This window comes from Oncorhynchus nerka, unplaced genomic scaffold (assembly GCF_034236695.1).
Source record: "Oncorhynchus nerka isolate Pitt River unplaced genomic scaffold, Oner_Uvic_2.0 unplaced_scaffold_870, whole genome shotgun sequence".
Lineage (NCBI taxonomy): Eukaryota > Metazoa > Chordata > Actinopteri > Salmoniformes > Salmonidae > Oncorhynchus > Oncorhynchus nerka.
Window position 1 is genome coordinate 110809 of NW_027040415.1, and position 16643 is coordinate 127451.

At 45.9% G+C, this 16643-nt stretch overlaps 1 protein-coding gene across 1 annotated transcript in view; it reads left to right on the top strand.

Annotated features, from left to right (window-relative positions):
• Nucleotides 1-800: 800 nt before the first annotated feature.
• The window catches only part of LOC135570964 (guanine nucleotide-binding protein G(I)/G(S)/G(O) subunit gamma-13-like), a 47893-nt gene continuing 32050 nt past the window's right edge, over nt 801-16643 (top strand). The window contains exon 1 of the mRNA XM_065016786.1: nt 801-1388. The gene's annotated coding sequence lies outside the window, so the exon portion shown is untranslated. The remainder of the gene's footprint in view (nt 1389-16643) is intronic.

Genomic DNA, 16643 nt, shown 5'->3' on the forward strand with positions numbered 1-16643 from the left:
CAAACCTAACCCTTTAACCTACCTCCTAACCTTAACAATAACCCTTAACTCCTAGAACTGGATAACGTTAGCGTTAGCCACCTAGTCACCTAGCTAACGTTAGCATGTTAACTAACCCTTAACTCCTAGAACTGGATAACGTTAGCGTTAGCCACCTAGTCACCTAGCTAACGTTAGCATGTTAACTAACCCTTAACTCCTAGAACTGGATAACGTTAGCGTTAGCCACCTAGTCACCTAGCTAACGTTTTCAATTATGTATTTTTATTTAACTACAAATTGGAAATTCGTAACATATCATACGTTTTTGCTGATTCCCAACAATTGTACATTTTGTCATTCATAACATATCAGAGACATATCATATTAAATGGAGTGTCTAGGATTTACATACAGTACCAGAACATATCATATTAAATAGGGTGTCTAGGATTTACATACAGTACCAGAACATATCATATTAAATAGGGTGTCTAAGATTTACATACAGAATAATACGTAATTCTCTGAGACCAGGTTGGAGAGATGGGGAATAGGGATTGGGTATGTGCCTTTCTCTCCCCCTCCCTCTCCCCTCCTCTTTATCTCCCCCTCCTTTCTCTTCCCCTCCCTCTCCCCTCCTCTTTATCTCCCCCCTCCTTTCTCGCCCCCTCATTTCTCGCCCCCTCCCTCTCCTTCTCCTTTCTCGCCCCCTCCCTCTCCCCCTCCTTTCTCGCCCCCTCCCTGTCCCCCTCCTTTCTCGTCCCCTTCCTCCTCTCCCTCCTCTCCCTCCACAGTCAACAAGGCAAAAATAGAGAGTTTACAGAGCAAACTCTCTCCTCTCCTGACTGGTTCACTCGCCTCATCAAACTAACCATCCTCGGGGAAACACACTTTTATGCACGCACGCGCGTACACACACACACACATTGAAGCTCCGCTCAGCAGCAGCAGGGAGTGAACAGCCAGTTTGCGACTTATCCCCGCCATTCCCCGGTTACAGTAACTTCCTCAGCATCTCCCGGCCTCTGCAGAGAGAGAGAGAGAGAGCACCGACCGACAACCCAACTGGAAACCGGCCCCACGGCTCTATAGTAACGGACTGACCGACCACTAAATCCCGGAGAAGGGAATCTAGTGCTCAACATCCCGTCATCGCCGGTAGAATATACTTCAGACTGCGGATTTAAACCGTCACATTGGCCAGTTGTCCATTTGGACGGAGCGAGAGAACTGGTAGTGCGCAGTGTGAGAACACAACAGAAACCACTTGACGCGGAAAAGTCCCGGGCACTTCCCGGTATTTTTAGGAAACAGAGGGACGCGTCTCACCTTACCGAAATACCGACGCCGGTAGCCTAAAACGGAGCCGGTCTGAGCAACAGCTACCACCGGCAAAAATCAGTGAGGTAAGCGGTGTGATTAAAATGGATAGTAAAAGATACATAAAATGACGATTTAATTTGTTAATTTCGCAGCTTTGTATATCAGATGGGGTTTTGTGTTGACATGGTATGTGCTGACAGAATGCTGTTTAGAGTCAGACCTCACAGACGAAACATCCACACGATCGATCGATGAAGGAGGGGAGCTTTGGGTTGGAAATTACCATTTCAGTTTCTCACTTCTTCCGCCTCCATACTCAGCAGAGAGGGATGAAACAGAGGACGTTACATAAAACAAGGATTTCTCCTCCTCCTCCGGCCTCCTCCTCCTCCTCCTCCTCCTCACCTGGCCTCCTCCTCCTCACCTGGCCTCCTCCTTCTCCTCCTCACCTGGCCTCCTCCTCCTCACCTGGCCTCCTCCTCCTCCTCCTCACCTGGCCTCCTCCTCCTCCTCACCTGGCCTCCTCACCTGGCTTCCTCCTCCTCACCTGGCCTCCTCACCTGGTCTCCTCCTCCACACCTGGCCTCCTCCTCCTCCTCCTCACCTGGCCTCCTCCTCCTCCTCCCCCAGACCCCGTTAGATAGATACTGATATTCCGCTTTAGAACGTTAGAAAGCGCCTCTCGGTGTTCCTCTTCAGTTATCAGGCCGCGGGACAGATTCCAACTCGCTCTCACAGTCTTCACGTCAGAATTCAACATTCATCCGTGTTTCTCTGATGTCAAATTTAGAAATGATTGCAAAAGTCCAATTTCAAAGTCAGATTTTTTTCTTCTTCTACATTTACCCAGAGTAATTTACAGTAGTGAATATATATGTTTTCTTACTGGTCCCCTGTAGAAATTGAACCCACAACTTTGGCATTGCAAGCACCATGCTCTACCAAGTGATCCACACAGGGTATTAACCCTGAATGGTTAAGGTAAGGGTTAAGGTTTGGGATGGGCTTAAAAAAACGTTTTTAAAAATCTAAAAAACAACTTTCTATTGCTGGATTTGAACCTGCAACGTTTGGACTCAGAGGCAGATGAATAAGCTCGTCCACAACACTCTAGCAGAACAAAAAAAAAACTACAACTCACCGCTGCCCCTAGTGGCCGGTTTCCACATCACATCCCAACGTTCCTCAACGTTTGGACTCAGAGGCAGAACAAAAAACCTACTTTTCCCACCGTTTTCTCACCTATTTAGCTCACCGCTGCCCCTAGTGGCCTGGTTTCCACATCACATCCCAACGTTCCTCAACGTTTGGACTCAGAGGCAGAACAAAAAACCTACTTTTCCCACCGTTTTCTCACCTATTTAGCTCACCGCTGCCCCTAGCGGCCTGGTTTCCCACTACACATCCGGACGTTCCTCAGTCAGACGGACGTCAAACACTGACCTGTATCACGGGTGACCTGGCTGCCCCCCCCCCCCCCTCCACTTTCAGACCGTTATTGATCCTTAATTGATTGATACAACATTTTCACAGGCTACATCGTGATGATTATTCCTCTGTGTGTGTGTGTGTGTGTGTGTGTGTGTGTGTGTGTGTGTGTGTGTGTGTGTGTGTGTGTGTGTGTGTGTGTGTGTGTGTGTGTATGTGTGTGTGTGTGTGTGTGTGTGTGTGTGTGTGTGTATGTGTGTGTGTGTGTGTGTGTGTGTGTATGTGTGTGTGTGTGTGTGTGTGTGTGTGTGTGTGTGTGTGTGTGTGTGTGTGTGTGTGTGTGTGTGTGTGTGTGTGTGTGTGTGTGTGTGTGTGTGCTTTGTGTGTGTGTGTTATGTGTGTGTGTGTGTTGTGTGTATGTGTGTGTGTGGTATGTGTGTGTGTGTGTGTGTGTGTGTGTGTGTGTGTGTGTGTGTGTGTGTGTGTATGGACACAGGACAGTGTGTGTGTGTGTGTGTGTGTATGTGTGGGGTGTGTGTGTGTGTGTGTGTGTGTGTGTGTGTGTTCTCCTGTCTAAACCCTCTAAAAACCTCCCTGGCTGCTGCTTTGTCCAGACAGACCAATAGTTAGTCTCAGTTATCAGACAGGGTAGGACATTACCTTCACATTGGAGATGTCAGGACTATGGACACAGGACAGTCAGTTGGGGTCGTTCGGTGAGGACAGACACACAGGACAGTCAGTTGGGGTCGTTACCTTCACATTGGAGATGTCATGACTATGGACACAGGACAGTCAGTTGGGGTCGTTACCTTCACATTGGAGATGTCATGACTATGGACACAGGACAGTCAGTTGGGGTCGTTGGGTGAGGACAGACACACAGGACAGTCAGTTGGGGTCGTTGGGTGGGGACAGACACACAGGACAGTCAGTTGGGGGTCGTTACCTTCACATTGGAGATGTCATGACTATGGACACAGGACAGTCAGTTGGGGTCGTTACCTTCACATTGGAGATGTCATGACTATGGACACAGGACAGTCAGTTGGGGTCGTTACCTTCACATTGGAGATGTCATGACTATGGACACAGGACAGTCAGTTGGGGTCGTTCGGTGGACACAGGACAGACACACAGGACAGTCAGTTGGGGACGTTACCTTCACATTGGAGATGTCAGGACTATGGACACAGGACAGTCAGTTGGGGTCGTTACCTTCACATTGGAGATGTCAGGACTATGGACACAGGACAGTCAGTTGGGGTCGTTACCTTCACATTGGAGATGTCAGGACTATGGACACAGGACAGTCAGTTGGGGTCGTTACCTTCACATTGGAGATGTCATGACTATGGACACAGGACAGTCAGTTGGGGTCGTTACCTTCACATTGGAGATGTCATGACTATGGACACAGGACAGTCAGTTGGGGTCGTTACCTTCACATTGGAGATGTCATGACTATGGACACAGGACAGTCAGTTGGGGTCGTTACCTTCACATTGGAGATGTCAGGACTATGGACACAGGACAGTCAGTTGGGGTCGTTTGGTGAGGACAGACACACAGGACAGTCAGTTGGGGTCGTTACCTTCACATTGGAGATGTCAGGACTATGGACACAGGACAGTCAGTTGGGGTCGTTACCTTCACATTGGAGATGTCAGGACTATGGACACAGGACAGTCAGTTGGGGTCGTTCGGTGAGGACAGACACACAGGACAGTCAGTTGGGGTCGTTCGGTGAGGACAGACACACAGCAACAAAAAATCAATGGTGTCTAATTAACTCTGGCCTGTGCCCTATTGGTCAGTGAAAAACACTGGCCTGTGCCCTATTGGTCAGTGAAAAACACTGGCCTGTACCCTATTGGTCAGTGAAAAACACTGGCCTGTACCCTATTGGTCAGTGAAAAACACTGGCCTGTCAGTGAAAACACTGGCCTGTACCCTATTGGTCAGTGAAAAACACTGGCCTGTACCCACATTGGTCAGTGAAAACACTGGCCTGTAGCCCTCATTGGTCAGTGAAAAACACTGGCCTGTACCCTATTGGTCAGTGAAAAACACTGGCCTGTACCCTATTGGTCAGTGAAAAACACTGGCCTGTACACTATTGGTCAGTGAAAAACACTGGCCTGTACCCTATTGGTCAGTGAAAAACACTGGCCTGTACACTATTGGTCAGTGTAAAACACTGGCCTGTACCCTATTGGTCAGTGAAAAACACTGGCCTGTACCCTATTGGTCAGCTCTATATATATATAGCTCAATATCAACACCAACAGTGAAAAACACTGGCCTGTACCCTATTGGTCAGTGAAAAACACTGGCCTGTACCCTATTGGTCAGTGAAAAACACTGGCCTGTACACTATTGGTCAGTGAAAAACACTGGCCTGTACCCTATTGGTCAGCTCTATATATATATAGCTCAATATCAACACCAACAGTGAAAAACACTGGCCTGTACCCTATTGGTCAGTGAAAAACACTGGCCTGTACCCTGTTGGTCAGTGTAAAACACTGGCCTGTACCCTGTTGGTCAGTGTAAAACACTGGCCTGTACCCTGTTGGTCAGTGAAAAACACTGGCCTGTACCCTATTGGTCAGTGAAAAACACTGGCCTGTACCCTATTGGTCAGTGAAAAACACTGGCCTGTGTAACATGTACACTATTGGTCAGTGAAAAACACTGGCCTGTACACTATTGGTCAGTGAAAAACACTGGCCTGTACACTATTGGTCAGTGAAAAACACTGGCCTGTACCCTATTGGTCAGTGAAAAACACTGGCCTGTACCCTATTGGTCAGTGAAAAACACTGGCCTGTACCCTATTGGTCAGTGAAAAACACTGGCCTGTACCCTATTGGTCAGTGTAAAACACTGGCCTGTACCTATTGGTCAGTGAAAAACACTGGCCTGTACCCTATTGGTCAGTGTAAAACACTGGCCTGTACCCTATTGGTCAGTGAAAAACACTGGCCTGTACCCTATTGGTCAGTGTAAAACACTGGCCTGTACCCTATTGGTCAGTGAAAAACACTGGCCTGTACCCTATTGGTCAGTGTAAAACACTGGCCTGTACCCTATTGGTCAGTGAAAAACACTGGCCTGTACCCTATTGGTCAGTGTAAAACACTGGCCTGTACCCTATTGGTCAGTGAAAAACACTGGCATGTACCCTATTGGTCAGTGAAAAACACTGGCCTGTACACTATTGGTCAGTGAAAAACACTGGCCTGTACCCTATTGGTCAGTGAAAAACACTGGCCTGTACCCTATTGGTCAGTGAAAAACACTGGCCTGTACACTATTGGTCAGTGAAAAACACTGGCCTGTACCCTATTGGTCAGTGAAAAACACTGGCCTGTATCCTATTGGTCAGTGAAAAACACTGGCCTGTACCCTATTGGTCAGTGAAAAACACTGGCCTGTACACTATTGGTCAGTGAAAAACACTGGCCTGTACCCTATTGGTCAGCTCTATATATAATACTGGCTCAATATCAATTGGTCAGTGAAAAACACTGGCCGACAGTGAAAAACACTGGCCTGTACCCTATTGGTCAGTGTAAAACACTGGCCTGTACCCTATTGGTCAGTGTAAAACACTGGCCTGTACCCTATTGGTCAGTGAAAAACACTGGCCTGTACCCTATTGGTCAGCTCTATATATATATAGCTCAATATCAACACCAACAGTGAAAAACACTGGCCTGTACCCTATTGGTCAGTGAAAAACACTGGCCTGTACCCTATTGGTCAGCTCTATATATATATAGCTCAATATCAACACCGGCAGTGTAAAACACTGGCCTGTACCCTATTGGTCAGTGAAAAACACTGGCCTGTACCCTATTGGTCAGTGAAAAACACTGGCCTGTACCCTATTGGTCAGTGAAAAACACTGGCCTGTACCCTATTGGTCAGCTCTATATATATATAGCTCAATATCAACACCAACAGTGAAAAACACTGGCCTGTACCCTATTGGTCAGTGAAAAACACTGGCCTGTACCCTATTGGTCAGTGAAAAACACTGGCCTGTACCCTATTGGTCAGCTCTATATATATATAGCTCAATATCAACACCGACAGTGTAAAACAAAAACACTCGATTCATAGTCAACCGGACTCTCTTTAACTAGTGTTACACTTTCCCAGTGTAATTTCATTAACACCTGTAGTTTCAAAAGAAAATCATTTCGGGACGTTTTAACACTGTATGCTGTATAAAGAGTGTCATTTGCATATTTCCCAAGGTGCCTTTTCTTTTTGAGTAAATTGTTTACCACCCGTGGCTGTATTTGTTAGTGACAAAGATATGGTTGTTTCTTACCTTTTCAAAACCCTGTGGCTTTCCCTTGCCAAGTAAGTCCCCTAGGAGGAATGTTATAATACAATTAAAACATGACAACACATTACATACATCATAATTCCTTACTTATTGGCCTAATTGATGGCTTTGTTTTTGCCCTAACAAATCAAAAATTGTGACTTTACGACTGTCTTGATATGTTTGGACCATGATAGTTTATTGGTGATGTGGACAAAAAGGAACATGAAACTCTTGACCCATCGTTATCGGTGATCAGGCCCTGGTTAGCACTGTTGTTTCGTCAGCTAACTTAATGATGGTGTTGGAGTCGTGCCTGGCCATGCAGTCGTGGGTGAACAGAGAGTACAGGAGGGGACTAAGTACACACCCTGAGGGGCCCCGTGTTGGGGATCAGCGTGGCAGATGTGTTGTTGCCTACCGTTAACACCTAGGGGCGGCCCGTCAGGAAGTCCAGGATCCAGTTGCAGAGGGAGGTGTTTAGTCCCAGAGTCCTTAGCTTAGTGATGAGCTTTGTGGGCACTATTGTGTTGAACGCTGAGCTGTAGTCAATGAACAGTATTCTCACATAGGTGTTCCTTTTGTCCAGGTGTGGAGTGCGATTGAGATTTTGTCATCTGTGGATCTGTTGGGGCGGTATGCAAATGTAATCCTTCTGGCCCCGCGGCCTTGTGAATGTTGACCTGTTTAAAGGTCTTGCTCAGATTGGCTATGGAGAGTGTGATCACACAATCGTCCGGAACAGCCGGTGCTCTCATGCATGCTTCAGTGTTGCTTGCCTCGAAGTGAGCATAAAAGGCATTTTGCTCGTCTGGTAGGCCCTCGTCACTGGGAAGCTCACGGCTGGGTTTCCCTTTGTAGTCTGTAATAGTTTTCAAGCCTTGCCACATCCTACGAGTGTCGAAGCCGGTGTAGTAGGATTCAATCTTAGTCCTGTATTGATGCTTTGCCTGCTTGATGGTTTGTCTGAGGGCATAGCGGGATTTCTTATAAGCATCCGGATTAGTGTCCTGCTCCTTGACAGCTGCAGCTCTAGCCTTTAGCTCGGTGGGGATGTTACCTGTAATCCATGGCTTCTGGTTGGGATATGTACGTACAGTCACTGTGGGGACGACGTCATCGATGCATTTATTGAGGAAGCCGATGACTGAGGTGGTATACTCCTCAAATCAAATCAAATCAAATCAAAATGTTATTGGTCACATGGTTAGCAGATGTTATTGGTCACATGGTTAGCAGATGTTATTGGTCACATGGTTAGCAGATGTTATTGGTCACATGGTTAGCAGATGTTATTGGTCACATACACATGGTCAGCAGATGTTATTGGTCACATGGTTAGCAGATGTTATTGGTCACATGGTTAGCAGATGTTATTGGTCACATACACATGGTTAGCAGATGTTATTGGTCACATACACATGGTTAGCAGATGTTGTTGGTCACATACACATAGTTAGCAGATGTTATTGGTCACATACACATGGTTATCAGATGTTATTGGTCACATACACATGGTTAGCAGATGTTATTGGTCACATACACATGGTTAGCAGATGTTATTGGTCACATGGTTAGCAGATGTTATTGGTCACATACACATGGTTAGCAGATGTTATTGGTCACATGGTTAGCAGATGTTATTGGTCACATACACATGGTTAGCAGATGTTATTGGTCACATACACATGGTTAGCAGATGTTATTGGTCACATGGTTAGCAGATGTTATTGGTCACATGGTTAGCAGATGTTATTGGTCACATACACATGGTTATCAGATGTTATTGGTCACATACACATGGTTAGCAGATGTTATTGGTCACATGGTTAGCAGATGTTATTGGTCACATACACATGGTTAGCAGATGTTATTGGTCACATGGTTAGCAGATGTTATTGGTCACATACACATGGTCAGCAGATGTTATTGGTCACATACACATGGTTAGCAGATGTTATTGGTCACATACACATGGTCAGCAGATGTTATTGGTCACATACACATGGTTAGCAGATGTTATTGGTCACATGGTTAGCAGATGTTATTGGTCACATGGTTAGCAGATGTTATTGGTCACATACACATGGTTAGCAGATGTTATTGGTCACATACACATGGTCAGCAGATGTTATTGGTCACATACACACAGATGTTACACATGGTTAGCAGATGTTATTGGTCACATGGTTAGCAGATGTTATTGGTCACATACACATGGTTAGCAGATGTTATTGGTCACATACACATGGTCAGCAGATGTTATTGGTCACATACACATGGTTAGCAGATGTTATTGGTCACATGGTTAGCAGATGTTAATGGTCACATGGTTAGCAGATGTTAATGGTCACATACACATGGTTAGCAGATGTTAATGGTCACATACACATGGTTAGCAGATGTTATTGGTCACATACACATGGTTAGCAGATGTTATTGGCCACATACACATGGTTAGCAGATGTTAATGGTCACATACACATGGTTAGCAGATGTTATTGGTCACATACACATGGTTAGCAGATGTTATTGGTCACATAGACATGGTTAGCAGATGTTAATGTGAGTGTAGCGAAATGCTTGTGCTTCTAGTCCCGACAGTGCAGTAATATCTAACAAGTAATCTAACAATTCCACAACAACTACCTAATACACACAAATCTAAAGGGATGGAATAAGAATATATATATAAATATATGGATGAGCCATGACCGAGCGGCATAGGCAAGATAAAATAGATGGTATAGAATACAGTATATACATATGAGATGAGTAATGCAATAGATGGTATAGAATACAGTATATACATATGAGATGAGTAATGCAGTAGATCGTATAGAATACAGTATATACATATGAGATGAGTAATGTAAGATATGTAAACATTATTAAAGTGACTCGTTATCCATTTATTAAAGTGGCCAATGATTTTGAGTCAGTCATCCCACATCCCCAAACCATCCTACATCACCAAACCATCCCCCAAATCATCCCACATCCCCAAACCATCCTACATCACCAAACCATCCCCCAAATCATCCCACATCCCCAAACCATCCCACATCCTCAAATCATCCCACATCCCCAAACCATCCTACATCACCAAACCATCCCCCAAATCATCCCACATCCCCAAACCATCCTACATCACCAAACCATCCCCCAAATCATCCCACATCCCCAAACCATCCCACATCCTCAAATCATCCCACATCCCCAAACATCCTACATCTGCCAAACCATTCTGCATCCTCAAACCATCCAACATCCTCAAACCATCCTACATCCCCAAACCATCCAACATCCCCAAACCATCCAACAACCTCAAACCATCCTACATCCCCAAACCATCCAACATCCCCAAACCATCCAACAACCTCAAACCATCCAACATCCCCCAAACCATCCTACATCCCCCAAACCATCCTACATCCTCCAAACCATCCCACATCCCCAAATAGTCCCACATCCTCAAACCATCCTACATCCCCCAAACCATCCAACATCCCCAAACCATCCTACATCTGCCAAACCATCCTACATCCCTCAAACCATCCTACATCCCCCAAACCATCCAACATCCCCCAAACCATCCTACATCTGCCAAACCATCCTACATCCCTCAAACCATCCTACATCCCCCAAACCATCCTACATCCTCAAACCATCCTACATCCTCCAAACCATCCTACATCCCCAAACCATCCAACATCCTCAAACCATCCTACATCCCCCAAACATCCTACATCCCCCAAACCATCCAACATCCCCCAAACCATCCAACATCCTCAAACCATCCTACATCTGCCACACCATTCTGCATCCTCAAACCATCCAACATCCTCAAACCATCCTACATCCTCAAACCATCCTACATCCCCCAAACCATCCTACATCCCCCAAACCATCCAACATCCCCAAACCATCCTACATCCCCCAAACCATCCTACATCCCCAAACCATCCTACATCCTCAAACCATCCTACATCCCCAAACCATCCAACATCCTCAAACCATCCTACATCCTCAAACCATCCTACATCCCCAAACCATCCTACATCCTCAAACCATCCTACATCCCCCAATCCGTCCTACATCCTCCAAACCATCCTACATCCTCCAATCCGTCCTACGTCCTCAAACCATCCTACATCTGCCAAACCATCCTACATCCCCCAAACCATCCTACATCCCCCAAACCATCCTACATCTCCCAAACCATCTAACATCCCCCAAACCATCCTACATCCCCAAACCATCCTACATCCCCCAAACCATCCTACATCTCCCAAACCATCTAACATCCCCCAAACCATCCCACATCCTCCAAACCATCCTACATCCCCCAAACCATCCTACATCCCCAAACCATCCTACATCCCCCAAACCATCCTACATCCCCCAAACCATCCCACATCCCCCAAACCATCCTACATCTCCCAAACCATCTAACATCCCCAAACCATCCTACATCCCCCAAACCATCCTACATCTCCCAAACCATCTCCCCAACATCCCCCAAACCATCAAACCACATCCCCAAACCATCCAACATCCCCCAAACCATCCTACATCCCCAAACCATCCAACATCCCCCAAACCATCCTACATCCTCCAAACCATCCTACATCCTCAAACCATCCAACATCCCCCAAACCATCCAACATCCCCAAACCATCCTACATCCCCCAAACCATCCTACATCCCCAAACCATCCTACATCCCCCAAACCATCCTACATCCCCCAAACCATCATACATCTTACTGCAGTGTCTGGGGGCCTCTGCTGACAGTGTTATCATTATACAACCCCCATAGTTGTCCTACACCAAATATACATACACCAGGGCTCTGCTGTTGTGTTAGTGACTGTAGCCTAGCAACATGAGTGTATAGAACGTTAGAGCAGAGAACTTTCCCGTGCCTGTATGATGAACAGCAGAGTGTTCAGGCCTACAGAGGAAAACCCCAGATACTGTTAGGATACCCAGGTAGGCTAGAATGATCCACATATGGAAGTCAGCCTCCATCATAACACCCTGAGCCTCCTCTTCCTCCTCTCCCAGCCCCCTCATCCTCTTCCTCCTCCTACACCCCTCCAACGGACTGTAGTAGTGTAGTAGTAGTAGTAGTAGTGATGAACAGCAGAGTGTTCAGGGCTACAGAGGAAAACCTGAGCCTCCTCTTCCTCCTCTCCCAGCCCCCTCATCCTCTTCCTCCACCTACACCCCTCCAACGGACTGCTGCCAGAGAAAGAGAGAGAGAGAGAGAGAGAGATGGCAGCCACAGCGGTGTTGGGTACAGTCAGTAATGTGTTGAGTAATGAATGAGCTTTTTTTAGGAATCAGAGAGCAGAACACACTCATCGCTGAGTGTACCAGAATATATATATGTATATATAGAGAGAGAGAGGGGGTAGTAGAGAGGGGGGGTTGAGAGAGAGAGAGGGGGGTAGAGAGAGAGAGAGAGAGGGGGGGGTAGAGAGAGGGGGTTGAGAGAGAGAGACGTGGAGCGGGGGATTCAGATCAATAAGGAAAGTGAGATGTAGAGGGAGAGATGGAGATAAATGAGGAGAGAGAGAGTTGAAGAGGGAGAGAGAGAGACATTAGGTTAGGAGAGGGAGAGATGGAGAGAGGAACAGATGGAGATGAATGAGGAGAGAGAGAGTTGAAGAGGGGGAGAGAGAGACATTAGGTTAGGAGAGGGAGAGATAGAGAGAGAAGCAGAGGGAGATGAATGAGGAGAGAGAAGAGAGAGTTGAAGAGGGGGAGAGAGAGCACCATTAGGTTAGGAGAGGGAGAGATAGAGAGAGAAGCAGAGGGAGATGAATGAGGAGAGAGAAGAGAGAGTTGAAGAGGGGGAGAGAGAGCACCATTAGGTTAGGAGAGGGAGAGATAGAGAGAGAAGCAGAGGGAGATAAATGAGGAGAGAGAGAGTTGAAGAGGGAGAGAGAGAGACATTAGGTTAGGAGAGGGAGAGATAGAGAGAGGAACAGAGGGAGGTTGAAGAGGGGGAGAGAGAGACATTAGGTTAGGAGAGGGAGAGATAGAGAGAGGAACAGAGGGAGATGGATGAGGAGAGAGAAGAGAGTTGAAGAGGGGGAGAGAGAGCGCCATTAGGTTAGGAGAGGGAGAGATAGAGAGAGAAGCAGAGGGAGATGAATGAGGAGAGAGAGTTGAAGAGGGGGAGAGAGAGCGCCATTAGGTTAGGAGAGGGAGAGATAGAGAGAGAGAATCATTAGTAGAGAGATGAAGAGAGAGAGGAAAGATAGAGAAAAATATCCTCCCAGCATCTCAGGAGAATCCCACGTTGAAACCAGAAACTATATCTCTGGCAAACACCCTTACTCTCCTCAGCAGCATCAGTCCTCAGCTCAGCCATCCTGTCTACTGGAATGAGAGAGGGAGGAGAGTAGAGGAGACAGGCAATGTTAATTAACAATAAACCAGTAGTACTACTAGTGGTAATAGTAGTAGTAGTAGTGTAGTAGTAATAGTGTAGTAGTAGTAGTAGTAGTGGTAGTACTAGTAGTAGTAGTAGTAGTGTAGTAGTAGTAGTAGTAGTGTAGTAGTAGTGCAGTAGTAGTAGTAGTAGTAGTAGTACTAGTAGTAGTGTAGTAGTAATAGTGTAGTAGTAGTAGTAGTGTAGTAGTAATCCTGACTGTGCAGTCAGTAGTAGTAACTGTAGTACCGAGTAGCAAGGCAGTACAGAGTAGTAGTAGCCCAGTAGGACCAGTGGTGTAGTGCCAGTCCAGTAGTACCAGTAGTAGTAGTCAGTAGTGGTGTAGTAGTAGTCCAGTGGTGTAGTCAGTAGAGTGCAGCAGTAGTAGTAGTAGCAGCAAGTAGCAGTGTAGTAGCAGCAGTCTAAGAGGCTTCTAAACAGCTACTACTAAGCCATAAGACTCCTGAACATCTAAGTGCAAAGTGCAGCAGTAACATTGCCTGTTGTAGTAGCAGCAGTACTCTAGCAGTATCATCAGTAATAAGCACCATGTACATAGTCAAGTAGTCCAACACTGGTAGTAGTAGTGGTGGGGTAGTAGTAGCAGTAGTAGTAGCACCAGTAGTAGTAGTAGCAGTAGTAGTAGTAGTAGTAGCACCAGTAGTAGTAGTAGAGTAGTAGTAGCAGTAGTAGTAGTAGTAGCACCAGTAGTAGTAGCACCAGTAGTAGTAGTAGTAGTAGCACCAGTAGTAGTAGTAGTAGTAGTAGTGGTGGGGTAGTAGTAGCAGTAGTAGTAGCACCAGTAGTAGTAGTAGTAGTAGTAGTGGTGGGGTAGCAGTAGTAGTATTACAAGCACACCAAGACAGTCGTGAAGAGGGCACAACAAAACCTATTCCCCCTCAGGAGACTGAAAAGATTTGGTAGTGATAGTAGTAGTGTAGTAGTAGTAGTGTAGTAGTAGTGTAGTAGTAGTAGTAGTGTAGTAGTAGTAGTAGTAGCACCAGTAGCAGTAGTAGTAGTAGTAGTGGTGGGGTAGCACCAGTAGCAGTAGTAGTAGTAGTAGTGTAGTATTAGTAGTAGTAGCAGTAGTAGTGTAGTAGTAGTAGTAGTAGTAGTAGTAGTAGTAGCAGTAGTAGTAGCAGTAGTAGTAATAGCAGTAGTAGTAGTAGCAGTAGTAGTAGTAGTAGTAGTAGCACCAGTAGTAGTAGTAGTAGTAGTAGTGGGGTAGTAGTAGCAGTAGTAGTAGCACCAGTAGTAGTAGCACCAGTAGTAGTAGTAGTAGTAGTAGTGGGGTAGCAGTAGTAGTATTACAAGCACACCAAGACAGTCGTGAAGAGGGCACATCAAAACCTATTCCCCCTCAGGAGACTGAAAATATTTGGCATTGGTCCTCAGATCCTCTAAAGGTTCTACAGCTGCACCATCGAGAGCATCCTGACTGATTGCATCACTGTCTGGTATGGCAACTGCTCGGCTCCTCGACTGCAAGGCACTACAGAGGGTAGTGCGTACGACCCAGTAAATCACTGGGGCCAAGCTTCCTGCCATCCAGGACCTCTACACCAGGCGGTGTCAGAGGAAGGCCCTAAAAATGGTCAAGGACTCCAGCCACCCTAGTCATAGACTGTTTTCTATTCCTGTTTTCTGTTTTGCACAGCAAGCGGTACCGGAGCGCCAAGTCCAGGTCCAAGAGGCTTCTAAACAGCTCCTAACCCCCCCAAGCCATAAGACTCCTGAACATCTAATCAAATTGCTGCCCAGACTATTCACATTGCCTGTCCTCCCTCCTCCCCTTCTTTTACACCGCGGCTACTCTCTGTTGTTATCATCTATACTGTAATAACTCTACCTACATGTACATATTACCTCAATTACCTCGACGAACCGGTGACTCTGTACCGGTACCCCCTGTATATAGCCTCCACAATGACTCTGTACCGGTACCCCCTGTATATAACCTCCACATTGACTCTGTACCGGTACCCCCTGTATATAGCCTCCACATTGACTCTGTACCGGTACCCCCTGTATATAGCCACCACATTGACTCTGTACCGGTACCCCCTGTAATATAGCCTCCACATTGACTCTGTACCGGTACCCCCTGTATATAGCCTCCACATTGACTCTGTACCGGTACCCCCTGTACATAGCCTCCACATTGACTCTGTACCGGTACCCCCCTGTATATAGCCTCCACATTGACTCTGTACCGGTACCCCCTGTATATAGCCTCCACATTGACTCTGTACCAGTACCCCCTGTATATAGCCTCCACATTGACTCTGTACCAGTACCCCCTGTATATAGCCTCCACATTGACTCTGTACCAGTACCCCCTGTATATAGTCTCTACGATTGTTATTTTACTGCTGCTCTTTAATTACTTGTTACTTTTATTTCTTATTCTTATTCGTATTTATTATATATATATTTTTAAAACTGCATTGTTGGTTAGGGGCTCGTAAGAAAGTATTTCACTGTAAGGTCTACTACACCTGTTGTATTCAGCATTTCACTGTGAAGTCTACTACACCTGTTGTATTCAGCATTTCACTGTAAGGTCTACTACACCTGTTGTATTCAGCATTTCACTGTAAGGTCTACTACACCTGTTGTATTCAGTATTTCACTGTAAGGTCTACTACACCTGTTGTATTCAGTATTTCACTGTAAGGTCTACTACACCTGTTGTATTCAGCATTTCACTGTAAGGTCTACTACACCTGTTGTATTCAGTATTTCACTGTAAGGTCTACTACACCTGTTGTATTCAGTATTTCACTGTAAGGTCTACTACACCTGTTGTATTCAGTATTTCACTGTAAGGTCTACTACACCTGTTGTATTCAGCATTTCACTGTGAGGTCTACTACACCTGTTGTATTCAGCATTTCACTGTAAGGTCTACTACACCTGTTGTATTCAGCATTTCACTGTGAGGTCTACTACACCTGTTGTATTCAGCATTTCACTGTGAGGTCTACTACACCTGTTGTATTCAGCATTTCACTGTAAGGTCTACTACACCTGTTGTATTCAGCATTTCACTGTGAGGTCTACTACACCTGTTGTATTCAGCATTTCACTGTGAGGTCTACTACACCTGTTGTATTCAGCATTT